This window comes from Sminthopsis crassicaudata, chromosome 4 (genome assembly GCF_048593235.1).
Source record: "Sminthopsis crassicaudata isolate SCR6 chromosome 4, ASM4859323v1, whole genome shotgun sequence".
NCBI lineage: Eukaryota > Metazoa > Chordata > Mammalia > Dasyuromorphia > Dasyuridae > Sminthopsis > Sminthopsis crassicaudata.
Genome location: NC_133620.1, coordinates 355,546,466 through 355,565,734, shown reverse-complemented (window position 1 = coordinate 355,565,734; position 19,269 = coordinate 355,546,466).

The following is a 19,269-nucleotide window of genomic DNA, read 5'->3' as shown; positions in this document are numbered from 1 at the left end:
AAGAATGGACCAGATCTGAGGAATGCCCAGAAGTCACCAAGGCAGAGCTCAAGGATTGCAGTCTATGTACACAGTAAAGGGTCTATGCAAAGTAAAGGGTCAAAACCAGGAAATAATCCTCTGGAACTGGTGACCTTCAATATCAATGAATCCATTCAGATAGCTTCATTCTCATGGATTTTGGGGCTGGTGGGATGATGCTCACCCTTGGACCACCTATTAAAATTGATGGCAAATCTGAACATCCTTGTTGTTGGTACAGAGGGAAAACATTCTGGATAGGGATTCAAACCTTGATTCTGCTCCTTGCTACTCACCTGTGTGACCTCAAACAAATTACTTGCCTCTCTGGGCCACAATTTCTTCCCCTGGGAAATGAGAATAGTTGGCCTCTAAATTTTCTTGTGGTCTAAGTCTGATTTCAAAGATCAGGATGGTTACATAAATACATCCATCCCCGAGTCTAGCAACAGCATCAGTCCCACGCAAATTGGCTCTGACCCCTTACTGCTCCCAGGTTTAATGTGGAATGTTTGGTAGCAACCCAGTTATTAAAATAAAATGCAAGCCCCTAATCTATTGAATTCTCCATAACCATAATAGCTATTTTATACTGCAATTTTAGGTTTGCACTGTGCTTTAAATATATCATTTGATCTCATCTGATCCTTGCAACAATCCTTAGAGGGAAATGCTGTTAGTATCTTCACTTTACAGATGAGGAAACTGAGGCAAAGTTAAGTAATTTAAAGTCACAGAGCAAGAGGATGGATTTGAAGTCCTGACTTCTTTTCTGGACTCAAGGCTGATTCTCCATCTCCTGTGGTACATGGCTGCTAATCGACTAAGTACCATATATTGAAGGGGCAGCTAAAGTGCATAAAGTGGACTGGAATCAGGACAACTAAGCTTTCTAATTGCCTCAGTTTCCTCACCTGTTAAATGAACTGGAGAAGAAAATGGCAAACTACTTCAGGATCTTTGCCAAAACAAAACAAAACAAAACAAATGGGATCATGAAGAGTTGGACACAATATAAATCAAATAGTAGTTGGGACAGAACAACAAAGCAAAAGAGGGAATCTTAAACAAATGCAAATATGCATATACAAATATTCATTTGTAAATAAATGTAATAACTCAAAATAAGAAAAACTCAAAAAAAATAACTCAAATACAGGTGTACTAAATTGGATTTGTGGCTTCTTAGAAGAGCTATGGGTGATCCTTGCAGATCCATGCAGATCACAGCCCATTCTTGTCCTTTTCCTCCCATAAGTTTGTAGAGGAACAGGAAGGAGGGCATCCGCATAATGTGCTAAACATCAACCAATCAACAAGCATTTGTTAAGCTCTTACTCTGCACCAGACATACATTTATTCTGAAAATACAGAGTCAAAACTGAAACAATCGCTGCTTTCAGAGAGGTTGTGTTCTGATTGCAGGAATGATGGGAGGAGAGACAACCCACACAGATATGGATCAATGATTTCTCTGCAGAGGGAACTCCTGGATGAGGAGTTCCTTCTACCAACAAAGGCTGGTACTTTCTCCGTAACTTTCTTTTTAGAGTTATTTCGGACCAGGGGTGTGCTGGAGCCAGCTCTAACCGGCTGTTAAATTTTACATGCGATCATTCACAATCTGCAATAGCTACAGATCAGGGCTTGATTTATTCTCATGTTGATTGCCTAGACTTAAGAAAATGCCGCTGATGTAGATTAAATTAAAAGGTGAGTGGAGGAGAGCCTGATTGTTATTTATCTGTACACCCTGCAATTTCTTTGTAAACACTGCTTGAGCTCAGCAGGAGTGTAATAAAAGGCTCAGGAAATTTCCAGACTAGAGGCTTGATGACTATAGGCTAATAATAATAATTGCCATTAATATAGTGCTTTAAAGTTTGCAAAGTGCTTTATCACTTAACCTCACAAAGCCTCTGCTTAGGGCCCGCAGAAGTGATTTGCCTAGGATGCTAGAGCCAGTCTATGTCAGAGAGCTGGACTTGAAGGCAAATGGGAATTTATAGGAAGTAATCAGGCTGACTCTGTCCCACTAGTCCGTGCAGCTGTTCACGAATCCAGTGTAGCCCGAGGAGGGAATGCACTAGCAACGGGGCAATCAGAAAAGTCTGCAGGCAGAAAGTAGTCCTTGACATGAAGCAAAATGGGAATTCGGAGACGGGGAGGTGAAGAGCAAGGGCCCACTAGGCATGGGGGACAGCCAGTGCAAAGACATGGAGATGGGAGATGGAGCATGGTGTGTGTGCAGAACACTGAGCAGGTCGCTGGTGGATCACAAAGGGAAAGACAGAGAAGACTCAAAGGAAGGAAAGGGCCAAGTTATCTCCCGACTGGGCTCGGTTTCTTGATTACAGGGATTTCTTTTTTGCTTTTTTTTGCACCTTACCTCCACCTCTTTGCCTGGTATCTGGAATTCCGTAGGTGCTTAATGCTTGCTGAGACTTTAAACAGAGGACTTTATATTGGATCTAAGGTAACGGGAGCTACTATGCAGCTGAGTGGCGGATGGACTGGAGAGCTTAATTAATTAAGCTAAGCATGGGCCATTGTTGATCTATTCACATACTAACTCTGCGAACTATGTCCATGGGGACTCTGTCTCCGACCGGTGATAGGGCCTTCCAAGCTCCTGTTGGTCTGGTCAGCCACAGTTAGACACACTCGACCCTGACTCCAACACAGTGATGTCCCTTTAGTCCCCTTTGAGAATGAAGGACAAGAGGCAGCTAGGTGGCGCAGTGGATAGAGCACCAGCCCTGAAGTCAGGAGGACCCGAGATCAAATCTGGCCTCAGACGCTTAACACTTCCTAGCTGTATGACCCTGGGCAAGTCATTTAACCCCAGCCAGAGAGAGAGACAGAGAGAGAGACAGAGACAGAGAGAGACAGAGAGACGTGAGAGACAGAGACACAGAGACAGAGACAGACAGACTCAGAGACAGAGTACAGAGACAGAGACAGACAGAGACAGAGACAGATCATTGGAATATGGAGCCAAGTCATAGTAGCCACTTTCATGCCCTAGGTTGCTTGTTGGTCTTCTGGTTTTATTTGTTTTGTTATAAGCCAATTTTAAGTTATTATTGGGGCAGCTAGGTGGCGCAGTGGTTAGAGCACCAGCCCTGAATTCAGGAGGACCGGAGTTCAAATCTGGTCTCAGACACTTAACACTTCCTAGCTGTGTGACCCTGGGCAAGTCACTTAACCCCGGCCTCAGGAGAAAAAAAGAAAAAAAGTTATTATTAATACACTAATTTGTTACTGCAGGATCTTGACAGCTGGGTGGCTTGAATGCTGGGCTGGAAATCAAATCAGAAGTGTCTTAGCAAACCATTTAACCTCTGTCCTAAGTTTCCTCAACAGTAAAATAGGGGTAATATTTATCACCTACTTCCCAGGGTTGTTGGAATGCTGATCGAGAATACTGATAATATATAATAAAAATAACAATATTATGATAATATGATATATTTTGATAATATCCAGTTAGCACAGTGCCTGGCACATAGTAGATACTTAATTCCACCTCATGTTTAATGCTTAGTTTAACATTAGTGGTTTGCTGAGAACGACTTTAATATTAGGATTGTCTGGGGGAAAAACAAATCAACCAACAGCAACTCAGATGCTTATATTTGATTAGTATCTGGAGGTAATAGACAATGAAACAGAGGTCTCTTGATCTTAGCAGGCAAACACTGTAAAAATAAATAAATAAACAAACAAGGACATTATAAGATCGCTGAAAAGAGCAACAAAAGCCTTGGAGAAACATGTAGCAATATGTAGAAGGGTCATAGGTTCTCAGGATGAGAGATCTGGAGCCGGAAGGTACTTTCGGAGGCCATCTGGTCTAACCCAATCATTTGACAGATGAGGAATGTGAAGGCCACAAAGGTGAATTGTCTTGCCCAAAGTCAGACCAGGAGACATCAATCCAGGCTGTACTTTGGGAATTAACAGGCAGTTGATCATTCAAAAAAAAAAAAAAAATAGTACCTGGAACCTTATCTTCAGATGCCCCCACGCCCTGAGGATGAGGAGTTGATTAGAAGGCTGGAAGCTCTCATGAGCAGAGTGGCTTGCCAAGGGAAAAATCATAAGGCATGCAGACATCACGAGAAAATGCCTCACCCCCAGGTAGTGATGAGCATGGGTCACCTATAGCACAAAAATATTACAGACCCACGTTAGGAAATTTCTCAGAACAAAACCTCTGTCCTCCTGTGTGTCTGGGCTGGGGAGGACAACACGAAGCAGCAGAGGCAGTCGAGATGAGGAATGGAACTATGGACCAACTGTTGAGCATTTATGCCGTATAAATAAAACACGAAATTTGGTGGAAAGTACCTGTTTTTGAGTTTGTGCAGTGTTCGAGGGCAGGAAACCCAGATTGTGGGCTCTGTGAGGGCTGCCCTGACTTTTTTCTTTGTATTCTCAGCATTTAGCACATCACCCGGCAAACAGAAGGCATTTAATGTTAATTGACTGACTGAAATCACATGGGAGGCACTTAGATGTTTATTGACCGACCAAAATCACACAATCAGGAGTGTTTTCTTTATATTTTATTATCTCTTTTCCTTTACCCCATCTATCCTGATATCCCATGACACTTAGCCTCCTTGCTTATCTTACACTGGATACGCCATCTCTTACCTTAACTTTCACTGCCTTGGACTTTCAATGTCTCCTTCTTAATCTCTATCTCTTGACTTCCATAACTTCTCTTTTAAGATCCATCTAAAAGAAGCCTTAGATCCATTTAAAAGGACTCTTTCTTGGTTTCTCTCAATACTAGTACCTTGCCTTTATTATAGTCTCCAATTTATTTCATATATATTGTATATATTTGTTTACATGCTCTCTGCCCCTAAAGTCTGTGACACTTAGGAACAAGGACTATCTTTGGTACTTCTGTGTATCCTTAGTGATTAGCACAATACCTGGCATATTAGTAGGTGCCTAATAAATGCTTAGTGATTGACTCAGAAACCTCAAAGAGCTGTTTAAGTGGAAGAGATACTTCAGATTCAATAGTGAAAGTAGAGTTTGAGATGGGGGAAGAAAGAAAGAGAAATTTTGAATGATGGGTTGATAATCTCCCTGGAGATCTGCAGGAAACAAACCTATGTCACCTGATTTCTAGCACCTGCATCCCTAAAGGTTACTAAGTGTAAACTTTCCTAGTGACATGGCTCTCTGCTTAGTCAAGCTCACACTCAAACTGAAAAGTTTATTTATTCTTGTTCTTTCATCTACTTTAACCAGTATGACTTCATTTGGGTTCTCTTACTGTCTGAGATTGTATGTGTGTGTATACATACACTATGTATTTGGAGAAAGGAAGCTAAGTTGTCAAGAATTAATTAATCATTACCTTCCCCTTTGAGAGAAATCAGGGAAAATGTTCTTTTCAAAGTTTTTTTTTTTTGTATGTGTATGTTCATTCTAAATCCCAATAGAATCATATTCCTAGACTTATCAATTTTTTATATATGGTAGATAAATGTAATTGTAGCCCAATACCCAACCACTCTTTGATCTAGGGGAATGAAGGGGTCCTTCTACTCCCTACAAAGGTGAAAATGAAAATGGAAATCTTTCTTGGAGATGGGGTGGGCTAGCTCCCAGATCAGATATCTACCACCCATGCCACTTGCCATTTTTATATTAAATGTGAACCTCCAGACATCTAAAGTATATTTATACTGATGTGTTCAGTGAGAAGTGCCACCAATTTGAAGAACATAAACATTAGTAAATCTTAGGAACTTGTCAGCACTGGCTTTTTTATTTCTGGAAGGAGATAGTGAAAGCATAAGTCATATCTTTGTGGTGACTGATCATTTCACCAGGTACAGACAGGCATTTCTAATCAGAGAGCTTCCACAGCTGCTAAAGTGTTGTGGGAGAAGTATGTCCCAGTTTATGGATTCCCTGGCACAATCCATTCTCACCAAGGTAGACAGTTGGAGAGAAAGCTTCTCTGGGGGAATGTTAGCTTTGGCAGGTCCTGAGAAGTCTAGAACTACAACTTCTCATCCCAAGGAGACCCACAGTCAGACTGTTTCCACTGAACATTAACGAACATGTTGGGAACACTGAGATCTGAACAAAAATTTCAGCGATGTCGATGAGGGACATTTCCAGATCACATATGAGAATTCACCAGAAAGGATGTCACTGGCTCCATATCGTACTTGCTTAGGTTTGGGTGAGAGCCATACCTACTTATAGGTTTATACTTTGGCAACTCAGAAAATGCAAAGGACACAAGAGCTCCCAACTAGTCGATCTCTCAGCTGAGAAAGAAGCTACCCCAAACCTGCCAGCTGGCTTAACTGCAGCTCAGAGGAGCTCTGATACAAATAATAGGATGCCTGGATTCATTTTCAAGAATCGCAGCTAGGTGACAGTTTTGCTGAGAAATTTTGGTGTTCAGAAAACCAGAGTTAGCAGATCAGATCGATGGAACATTACTTTATACCCAGTAATTGAGGGACTGGGCACATTGACCGGTTAATAGAATAGCTCTAGTATATAGTGGGGATTATAAAGCTAATTCATCTAAACACATACTGACCATAGAAGCACAGGAGCATAGATTTAGATAATCTTAAAGGTCATCTGATCCAAAGCTCTCATTTCTGGATGAACAAATTGTGGACCAAGGAATTCAAGTGCCTTGCCCAAGCTCACAATAGGTTCCCTAGAGTCTGTGCTAGGATTTGAAAGCATGAATTCTGAAAGTGAGCTCTCTCTCTCTACTACATCACATTCCCTTCCTGTTATCTCCCTGCCTTGTAGGTGGAAAGAAATAATGGACAATGAGCTAAGCAGATTCTGAAAACAAAATGCCCACTAGTCAAATTGGGAAGCACTTATTAAGCTCTGGGGATCAAAGAAAGACAATGAACAGTCTTTGATCTTGAGAAACTAACAATCTAATGGGGGAGACAAAACAATTAGGCACAGAGAAGCCCTGTATGGGATTGTTTGTCCTTCATTCTTGAAGCGGACCATGACAGGGAGAGATGCCATCATATGAAAGTATTCTGGACTTAAGTGAGGGAGGGCTGTGCAAAGTCAACAATCTTACTTTCTTCTCCAGAGCCATCTAGGTCAGTGGCCAAGTATGGATCAGAAAGACTAGAGATGGCAGCAAATATGCATGGGATAACTTGAAGATGACCAACAGAAGGAAGGCACTCGTAGTAAGGGGGATCAGGAAAGGCTTTTAGAATTTTAGCTGGAACTTGAAAGAAGGCAAAGAAATCAGGAGATAGACAAAGAGGTAGAAAACTCCAGGCATGGGGATAGCCAGTATCAGAAAAATGTAGTCTCATACGAGGAAGCCAGCGTGACTAAATCACAGAACAGTTGTGGAGAGGAAGAAATAAGGCATAAAGAAGACTGGAAAGGTAGGAAGAGGGCAGGATATGAAAGGCTTTGAATGCCAGAATTTTTGTTTTATTCTGGAAGCTTGCTACTTGCAGTTACTGGAACACACTCAGACCTAGACATTAAAAAGAAGAATTTGATAACTGAGTGGAGGGTAGAGTAGAGTGGAGAGAGGCTTGTGGCAGAAATATCAACTAGCAGACTTTAGCAATAGTCCAGATGGATCCAGGTGCACAATAGGGAAAAGTTAGGATTGTCTTTCATTTCTTCCTCAGGCTTAAAGTCTGGAGCATGTCCAACTGTCACATTTCCCTTTTCTTATTTCTCTTTCCAGCTTGCTAGCCTGCAGTGGTAGCAATATTAGAGAAGGAGATAGAGATGTCATGAAGGCAGAATTAACAGGGCTTGGTCTATGGGTTGGATTTGAGTGGAGGGTGGTGAGAGGGAGTGTCATCACATATGGCCCCCTGGTTGTGAGCCCAGCCAGGTAACTGTAACAGGATGGTGCTTGTGACAATAAGAGGAAATAGTATCCAGGGAGAAAGGGGTTGAAGAATCTTAAGAGACTCCTGTATTCGTGGGTGTGACCTGGATGAAGATCCAGCAGATTCTGAGGAGGCAGAAGGATCAGACATTGGACAGTGTCACAAAATTCTCGGAAGAGAATGAAGTCAGTTTCCAAGGCTTGCAGAGGAATCAAGAAGAATGAGAGCCTTCTCACAGGCTCTTTTCTTCGGATAAGTCACTGTGTACCATAAGTCAACCATCTTGCTTAGGACTGTAAGACACCAGCTAGGGGAGGAAGAGCTGAACACAGAGGTAACACATTTCCTGCTCAGCAAGGGAGGCTCCTTAAAATACACAAAAATCATGATAGCTGTCCTGGGGGAGCCTTCAAGTTTATAGATTATAGATCTGCTGAGAGTAATGAAAGTTGGTGGGTCACCAGATAACCAGAACCAACTGATTTGTGACCAGGCTAATTTCTGATAAGGTAGAGAACCAGGATACATGTACAGAGACCCATGTAAAGTATGCTTTGCATGTAATTGCATTAGTTGGTTTTATGTTAATGCATCTGTTGATTGTTGGAGGCTTTTTTTTTTTTTTTGTACTTTCTATGCACTATGTCTACATCAGATACTCCAAGGAAGTGAAAGACTAAAAGCACAGTCCAATACAGACTCAAATATTCATAGAAGTATTTTTTGTGGTAGCAAATAATTAGATCATCAATGGAGGAATAGCTAAACAAATTGTAGTACATAATTTTAATGGAATATTATTATGCTTTTAGAAACTATGCATTTAAGGACTGTACATGTTTAATCTATTATCAGATTGCTTGTTGTCTTGGGGAGGGGAGGTAAGGGAGAAAAATTTGAAACACAAAATTTTACAAAAATTAATGTTGGGAACTATATGTGTATTTGAAAAAATAAAATATAATTGAGGAAAAAATAAATTCCACGTGGAAAGAAACTATACATTTTACTACTAAAGTAACAGTTTAATCTTCTTGTTGAAAAAACTATGCATCTGAAAAATACAGAGAAGCATGAAATTGCATGAACAGGTATAAAATGGAAGAGCCAAGAAAATATTTAAGAAAATATAGAGCCAAGTAAATGACTACAGTGACAACAGCATAAATTAAAGAATCACCACCACAAAGCTATTTAAAAAAAAAAAATGATGCAAAATCACCAAGAACAAGGTTGGACCCAAAATAAAACATGAGACCAGACCTTCCCAGTTTCTCTGATAAAAGTCAGGGTTCTCAAGAGTGGAATGTTGCTTATGTAGTCAAGATTTTAAAAATTCATTGATTAGTTTTTACTTTACTTTTTAAATTGTTATAAGGGTGGGAAGAGGAAATTCATATGACACTTGGCAAGATAACAATAACAATCTTAAAAAAAAAAAAAGCGTATCATAGGTGATATAGAATTACAGAAAGTTGGAACTGTAGAAATCACCCAGTCCAATTTCATTTCACAGAAGATATACATGTTAAGTTCTTCCAAGTCACATCTAAGTATGAGGATCCATTCAATAAACTGGTTGACTAAATGTTTTGAATTGTGTGCTTTGACTAACTGGTTAAAAATTAATACATTTATTTGGCCAACAGTTTTCTAATTAGGGTGTTGTTTTTTTTTTGGGGGGGGCACATGAAAATGACCCGTGGATTTAAGGAATTCTGATGCCTAAATAAATTCAGTTGTGGAGGAAGACTCCATCCCAATTACAAACAGTAAATGTTTGGAAAGATGCTGAGGGGAAGGTAGCTTTGCTTTATGGTGTCATTTAGATCTATGAGCTTATGTCCTCTAGAGCAGTAGTATTGAGACCATAACTAGGGGACAATGCGCAGAAGGGAAAAGTTAGGATTATCTTTCACTCCTTCCCCAGCCTTATAGTCTGGAGCATGACCAAGTCACATTTCCCTCCTCCTCATCCCTTCTCTAGTCTTATCTTGGTAAGAATATATATAGTTTGCCCTGACCACTGATTAACTTTTTGTGACATGTTCTCCGTATACCTCTAGCCCTATCCTATCTTTATACAGATCAAGGAATATTATTTTGTACTTTTATCATCAGGGTCTAGCCCAGTGCCTGGCATATAGTAGGCACTAAATATATATATTTTTTAAATTCTCGATTTCCTCCACAAAGCTGCTGAACATCTTTACTATCTCTCGTACTCTCCAAATTCAGTCCCTCCTCTTCCATCTTTAGCTCTGGGAAAATATGAAATCAATACCACTATTCCTTGAGAAGGACATAGCAGACAATTGACTTATAGTTTCATTCACTATTCCCACGATTCCCATACCTATCTTATGTGTGTTGTCTTCCTCTGTTAGAATATCAACTTCTTAGGTTTCAGATAAACCTGGAAAGATTTGTATAAACTCACAAAAAATGAAAATGAACAGAACCAGGAGAAAAAGTGTACTATAATAGAATCATAAAAACAAATTTGACTTATAGGAGCACAGATTCAGTGATCAAACATGATTCTACAGGACCAATGATGAGTCATGCTACCTGATATTTTGGGGCATGGCCAGTATGGGAATGTACATGCATAGCTGTTACAAGGATTTTTGTATTTTCCCCCACTAGGAGGGAGGCAGAAGAGAATTTTAAAAAAATAAAACTTACTTTAAAAAATATGAACTCTTTGAAGTCAAGGGCTGTCTTGATTTTAGTATTTGTATCCCCAGTCCCTGTCACATAGTTAAATGTGTTGTTTTCAATAATTCATTCTTTGCTGCTACCTTTCTCTCTTCCAGATGTCAATCTCATCAGCAGGCCCTTCCTTGCTTGAAGCATGTTGCACCTACAGCAACTCCCACTTAAATTTCCATGGTCAGTAGTTTCACAAGATTGTTGCCTCAAGAAATGATTTAAGTTCTATACCCTTCTCCACATATGCCCAGGTCTTCAGGTAGACAACTATTTGTTAAGTTGTAGTTAAGAGTTAAGTATGTTGCAGTTTGACGTATGGCTTGGATGACGTAAAAAGACAGCTAAAACTTATATTAATACTTTTTGAGGTTTCCAAATGTTATCTCATTTGATTCTCTCAGCCCCATAAGGATGTGTTATTAACCCCATTTTACAGATGATTAACCTCAGCTAAATGAGTTGGTTATATTCACAAAGGGCCCAAGGCAGGATTTGAACACACATTAACAACTCCCAAGTGTAAGCTACCTTTCAGCTGCCTATATGATTGCTCTTCCAACTCTAAAATACTTTGATTCTGTGTCTGGACTATTAGCAAAATTAGCTAATCAGCCAGTCATTTAAAGGCTTAGTTTTTGTACTTATTTGGAATAAACCTGTCATAAAACAGCATAATGACAGCGCGGTCTTCACCTTGCTGGGTGTTAGTTCCCCCAATTACTTTTTATTTATTATTTTTGTATTTCTATTAACTTATAAGACACATCCCATCTACTACAGAAGGTAAGTCCTTTGGGAGATGAGACCATTTCATTTCTGTCTTTATATTCAGAATACTTAAAGCAGTGCCTGGTATATATACTAAGGGCCTGATAAATACTTGTTGACTGAGTGATCCTGCAACAACTATAAAATAGCTACAATACAGAAAAATCCAAATCCATACAAAAAATTCAGTTTGTAATTTCAAATGCTGTTTTAAAAGTTGTTCCTCTCAGCTCTACAGCCATTTATTGAAGTATGTCAAAAATATAAATGCTGCATGAAAATTTTATGGAGAACTTGGCTATGTGCAATAAAAATAACATATTACGCTAAAGATTTTTAGTAAAAGATTGGATGGTGTTAAGGGATCAGAAATGGGATTGAAGGGACAGTTTCAGGATTTCCTGACACCTTTTCAGAAAACAGTGTTTGCATCCTCCTTCCTCACCTCTCCCCATGAACCCATAAACAAGGTTATGTGTGCACAGAGTTTTAAAGGCAGAAAGGGTATATGTAGATCACGGTTCTAATGTGTAATGGAGTGGACCATCCTGGAAGGGACGAGCAGGGTGACCAAGAGTCTCTTTGCATGATGATCAACAGCAACCCCTAGTGGTTCCCCAGGGCCTTGCCTGAATCAGTTTCTTCCCACACAGAGTCCATCAAGAAGGGCTTTTAAAAAACAACCTAACAACCCTGTGAGGCAGGTGACATTATTATCCACTTCTTATAAAGGCTGAGAGGTGGGACCAGTGTCTGAGGCAAGATTCAAGCAGATGAATTATCTTCCCCTCTCTTCTTCCACTATCTCCCTTTTAATTTGTCACCTCTTTTCCTTTCATCCTCACCTCATCCTTTTTTTTTTCCATCCAGGTATTGCTGAGTGAATATATGCTATTTTCTATCTATAGCCAAAATTTCCAAATATTCCACCAATATTTGAGGAGGCCTTTCAGCAAGACCTTGCAAAGAGCATTCAATTAAACAATTCAATCAACATGAGCATCTATTGCAAATTTTCCAAAGCTAGGATGTGCCCTCTTAGTGAAGGTGAAGGATAAATCCTTAAGAATAAGAAGGTAATAAATGGCAAAAATTTTTGAGCTGGAATCAACACAGGTAACGCAAAATGCAAAAACGGGATCAAATTTGAGTCTGCAAGTCTGCCTTATCAACTTAGCTGTAAGCTGCCGTTATCTTAGTGGGTTTAAGCATGAGACAGATGAGTTATGGGATCTCCTAGTGCTTGCTCCATTTGAGCATTAAGCGTCTAAACTCAAAAAATGTAAATCTTCATGTGGAAGTTTAAAGTATAACAATAACATAGATTCCACAATGTCAATCATAAAAGTTTTAAATACAAATTTTTTAAAAATTCAACATAGACTTATTTGAAATTTTCAATAATTTTTTTTTTTTTTTTGGCTTTTTTGCCAAATTGGGGCAATTGGGGTTAAGTGACTTGCCCAGGGTCACACACCTAGGAAATGTTGTTTCTGAAGCCACATTTGAACTCAGGGGTAGTGCTCTATACACTGCATTAATTAGTTGCCTCCTGGCTTAATTTTTTTTAAGTGAAAAATACAATTTTATTAATATATAAGCAGCTTAAAGAGAAAAATCCATTGGAACAGGTAACATTGGTCCAAACAAAGACAATTTAAGTAATGGAAATAAGAAACAGACAATAAAAAGCCCAAATCCAGAAACTATGATTCGCTATATTTATTGCTGGTGTTCATGAATACCCTTATTGACGGAAAGAAACACCATTGTGTTTGCCTGATGCAACTATATTTAATAAAGCGAAAGGAAATCTTTGAAAGGGTACACAAAGAATATGTTGGCAAGACAATTTCCCCTGAAAAACATTTGCTTTTAATAAGCAAAAACAATTAAAAAAACCCATTTCTATGGCACCAATTGATTAACAAGCACTTATTATGTTAAGTATGGGAATACAGTGAGAACATTCCTTGTATGAAGTTATTGATAAGTTGAAACAATGCTTAGTCTTGCAAAAGTTTCAAATAATTCTACTAATAGATAATATATGATTGAAAGAATTGCTCACATTAACTAAAATTTAGCATTTTAAAGGTGAATATTTAGCATTTTAAAGGTTAAAAGATGATAATTTGACTATACATTACAATATGTTGAATCTGTTAGGGAAAATTTGTTATTTTGTAAATTACTAATGGCAATAACATAGCAAGAAATTTCCAATGTAATTGTCAACTTTTAAAATTATGTCATTTAAAAGTGATAGAATAGGGGCAACTAGGTGGCACAGTGAATAGAGCACTAGACTTGAAGTCAGGAGGGCTTGAGTTCAAATGTGATCTCAGATACTTAGATGTGTGACCCTGGGCAAGTCATTTAACCCCAATTGCCTCAGCAAAATAAACTAATAAAAATAAAAATGATAGTCCACATTCCAACAGAGCTTAATAAATACTTGAAACATAACTCTGAAGCCACTAGCTTAAAACATGGCCTTTTATACAATTTACATGCACAAAATGCTTCCATCACTTGTATTGAGAATCTGAGTGAAAAGTCACATAATTTTTCAAGTTGTTACAATAATAATCAGTTTTATTTTTAAAAGTCCATTTAAAAATAAGTTCTTTGCAAAATTGTCTAATAGTGTAGGGGGCAAAGCACAGAGGGCACTTTTACACAAATATGCTGCCTTACACCAGAATACTTCTAAGGGGTTTGAGGTGAAAAAAATAGATTAGATTATATTATTTTGCTTAGTGATGATAATTTTTATAACAAAATCTCCTCTTGAAACTTATATATAGTGGCTATTTTGGGGGGAAAAAAATCTCTTAGTATTGCAAATAAATAATGCAATGACTTAAAAAAAAATCATACTCCCATCCAAAACAATGAAGGGACTAATAAATTTATTTTAAAAGTTAAGAGCTGGAATTTACAAATTCACATTTAAAAATATTTTCCAAATTAAAAATTCCTGTCGTGTAAAAAAAAATTAATAAAAGACTGGCTTTTCAATTATTTTATCGTTATAAGCAATTTTAAAAAAAAAGAATTTTAAGTACAAATAGCTAGAAAACCCATTTGTTATGGGTAGATAGATATTATTTATTTAGCATTTGAGCAAGAATGAGTAATACATTTGTCTTATAGAAACAACAATCTCAAATTATGACTAACATGTTTAGCACTTAAGGTTTGCAAAATGCTTTACAAATGTTTGACTCTATTTTATGATTCTTTAGTTCATGAGCATTATAAATTTGTTATAAATTTTAAAACATCATAAGGTTTTATTAATATTCTTATTACGTTATTACTTTTCATTTATTTTATATTTTAAGATTTGTTTTGCTGCAAAAACCAGTTTATTCTTTTTATTTGAAAAAATAAGAAAATTAGAGCTAGACACAAGATACAAGGTTAAGATACAAGATGCTAACAAAAAGATAAGTCTAGTTGTAGAATATAACATAGTTATAAGAGAATATGTCAGATATACTCTAATAAAAAAAATAACATATGTGATGATGGGCACAAGCAAGTACACTTAGTAGACTTCCCAGATGATACCTGGAGAGATATAGAAGCAACAGCAGATTGCCCCAGATTTACAGACATTAATTATATCTGTCTATGTGAAGTAGTGTGTCCCCCTAATTCACTGATTGCTTAATGATGTAGATCTTCTTTATGTCCCTGTGTAAACTGCTCAAACCTTCTGAAGCCTCTGGATAGAGAAGTTGGAACAAGAAAAAAGCCTTTTCTGGCCTAATTCTCTGATTTCTAGGAAAGTGGGAAAAACGCAAATACTGCTCCAAACAACTGGAAAACTAAAAACAAGTTGTGTTACTAAAGTCCCAATTTTCATTTACCTGGGACCTCCTTCCTTCTTAATCATGATCCTCTACTATAGTTTTATTACTAGACATTCCATCTATTTGTGAAATCATATGTGTTTATTAAGTAGGACAAACTCGTAAGAAGTCATCTCTTCATGGAATGCTCAGTAAAAGCTCAAGGGAAGCCACTTGCTTGTTCAGGGCCTGCCTAAAGTCTCACCACACCACAAGGCTTCCCAGAAGCTTCCAGTCTTGTTTTGTCTCCAGTCTTGCACATTGCTCTTGTCCTGGCCCTTGGGATCAGTCCTGGACTTGCACTGGCCCCAGCTCCCTCCTTCACCAGTGATGGTTACAGCCCTTGGCCTTCAGGGGGCCAGAGTCACTTGCATCAATATCCATCAGAAACCAGAAGCTTTCTTGGGTTCTGGCCCCAAACTAGCAGGGTCCAATTCTCAAGGCCAGAGGGGAAGAAAACAAAACAAAATAAAACAAGACACCTATAATAGTACACCTGTGTACTGAATTCGTTGTGGCTCCAACTTCTTACACGGTGCCCATCACCCGTCTGTTTCTGCATCCCATCCTCTTCCCCATCTTCTCACGAGGCTCATGCCAGAGTGAAAGGAGAAGTCAGAGATGGGATTTCTGGATGAGGAGAAAAGGCCGTTTTCCACATAAAGGTTACCACTCACTCTCTTAAAATCACTTTTACTCCAGACCCAGAGGGAAAATAATTTAAACTGACAAAAGTGTTTGGATGAATAGACCCTTGTTCTCTCTCACACACACATACATACACAGTTATTTTTTTTAAATTGAACCTGTGATTTCATCTGTTATGGGAATTCTTTCAGGGAGAAAATTCACTTCACTGACAGGATATCAAATGTTTAGTAATTTAAATTCCTGGGAGTATCCTGGGAGAGGCAGCTAGATGGCGCAGTAGACAGAACACCTGAAATGCTCCTGCTGAAGTAGAAAAGAGCTCCTGAAGTCAGAAGGACCTAAGTTCAACTTCGTTATCAGATACTTCATAAGCACTTAACCCCAAATGCTTCCAAAAAAAAGTAGCGTGGGAGCACTAGGTAACTTAAGGTCTAAGTAGGAAGTGAATCCAGGTCTGGTTAAGGATCATTCTCAAATGCTTTATATATATACTGCCCTACACTGGCAATTGGGTGGGACAGAAGATAGAACACTGGCGAGGAGCTGAGTTGGTCCCAGACACTTAGCTGTGCAACCTTGAGCAAGTCAGATGACCTCCAAAGGAGATCATAAAAGCACCTTCTTCCCAGGGTTGCTAGGAGGATACAATAAGACAACATTCATAAAGTGCCTAGTATAGTCAGGTGCTTTATAAATACATTTATTCTCTATACAAGCACACACACCTCTGCTTTACTTCATTATGTGACCTTTTGGTGAAAATAGTCTCAAGAAAGTTTAGAGGAAAGTAAAAAGTGAAAGACCACAATTTCAAATATAAAAGATTTTAAGAGAAGCAATATGAAGAGAAAGGGTCAGATTGAAAGTTTGGAATAAACCAGTGTTATGTGTGAGTGAGTGCAGTAAGGAGTAGAAGATTTGGAATCAGTCACACCTGGATTGAAATTCCAGTTGACACTGTGACCATGGCTAAGTCCTTTAACTTGTTAGAGTCTAAGTTTGTTCAGGTGTAATATGGGGATAATTCTTACACTACCTCATAGGGCTATTGTGAGAGAAACACATACCATAGAAATGTGAGTTATTTTTCACTGAAGCTAATTGACAAGGACAGAAATGCTGAAAGAAACTAAAGAAAGAAAGATTGCGAGCATCCATCTTAAAGAATCAGGAAAACAAGAAGAAAGTCAGAAGGTAAAGAGGAGGGTTCTGTGTTAGAGAAGCCAGAGAAAGAGATCAGGAAAGGAGTGGTCAGTAATGCCGAATAATCTGAAGAATCAAGGAAGGTGGAGCACTAGATATAAAGTAACTGGTGATCTGGTAGATAGTTGATGTCTCCCCTACTTTCTCTGTACCCAGCTTAATCTCTTACCTGAATTATAGTACCATCCTATCAATTTCCCCTGAATTGATGTTCCATGAAGATTTCAAAATCAACATTTCCAAAATAGGAGTTGTTGGTTTCTTCCCCAAATCCTGCCACGTCTTCCAAATTTCCTAATTTCTGTTGAAGACCCATCCTTTCACTCACCCAGGTTCATAACCTTGGTACCATCCTGGACTTCTCACTCTTTATTCACCTTGACTGCCAAATATAACCTTTGGTACCTTCCCAAGCTCTACTATCTATCTCCTTCTTCCACCTATATAGCAATAAACATGTTCTCCTCAGCATTCATCTGAAAGACTATGATAACCTAATAGGTCTTTCTCCTCTCTAATCCTTTCTGGGTAATTTTCTTAAAGTACAAGTCTAATCATGTCTCTCTCACTCAAATACAAATCGCCATTCAAGAAACTCCAATACTTCTTACTTCAAAGATAAACTCCCTGTTAAAGACTATATGCAAACTCGTCTCAACCTATCTCTCTAGTTTTATTACACATTAGTGCCCCCCTTCAAATACACTACAGGACAGTCAAATTCTCCTTCTATTTTTCATACACACCAATTCATCTTCCTCCTTCCTTGTGCCTTCCCATTGGCAATTCCCCATGCCTAGAATTCACTCCTTCCTCACATTCTACCTTTAGATTTCTTAGTTTCCTTCCTTGAAGGTTTCCAAAATCAAACTGCACTGTACTATATAAAGCTTTTCCTGATGCCTCCTTTACCACTCCCACATAATTAGTGCCTCTCACCCCAAATCATCTTATAGCTCCTTTAAAAAAAAAAAACTTTTTATTTTCAAAATACATGCAAAGATAGTTTTCAACATTCATCCTTACAAAACCTTGTATTCCAAATTTTTCTTCCTCCTTTTCCTTATCTCCTTGTCTAGACAATAATCCAATTTTTGTTAAACATGTACAATTCTTATGACCAAAAAGTTATCAAAATGTGCATACCCTTTGACCCAGCAGTGCTACTACTGGGCTTATATCCCAAGGAAATACTAAAGAAGGGAAAGGGGCCTGTTTGTGCCAAAATGTTTGTGGCAGCCCTTTTCATAGTGGCTAGAAGCTGGAAGATGAATGGATGTCCATCAATTGGAGAATGGTTGGGTAAATTATGGTATATGAAGGCTATGGAATATTATTGTTCTGTAAGAAATGACCAACAGGAGGAATAGAGAGAGGCTTGGAGAGACTTACATCAACTGATGCTGAGTGAAATGAGCAGAACTAGGGGATCATTATACACTTCAACAACAATACTGTATGACGATGTATTCTGATGGAAGTGTATATCTTCAACATAGAGAAAAGCTAATCCAATTCCAATTGATCAATGATGGACAGAATCAGCTACACCCAGAAAAGGAACACTGGGAAAAGAGTGTAAACTGTGAGCATTTTTTTTTCTTCCCAGATTATTTTTACCTTCTGAATCCAATTCTTCCTTTGCAAGAACAACAACAAAATTCAGTTCTGCACATATATATTGTACCTAGGATATACTATGAGATACTTAATATGTATGGGAATACTTGCCATCTAGGGGAGGACGTGGAGAGAAGGAGGGGAAAAATTCGGAACAGAAGGGAGTACAAGGGATAATGTTGTAAAAAAAAAAAAAAAAAAAAAAAAAAATTACCTATGCATATGTCCTGTCAAAAAAGTTATAATTATAAAATTAATTTTTTCAAAAAAAGTACAATTCTGGAAACATTTCCACATTTATCATGCTGCACAAGAGAAATCAGATCAAAAAGAAAAAAAAGAGAAACAAAAAGTAAACAACAAAAAAGGTGAAAATACAATGTTGTGACTCTCAGTTCTCAGTCCTCTCTCTGGATACAGATGACTCTCTTCATCACAAGACCATTGGAATTAGCCTTAATTATCTCACTGTTGAAGACAGCCACGTCCATCAGAATTGATCATCATATAATCTTGTTGTTGCCATGTACAATGAT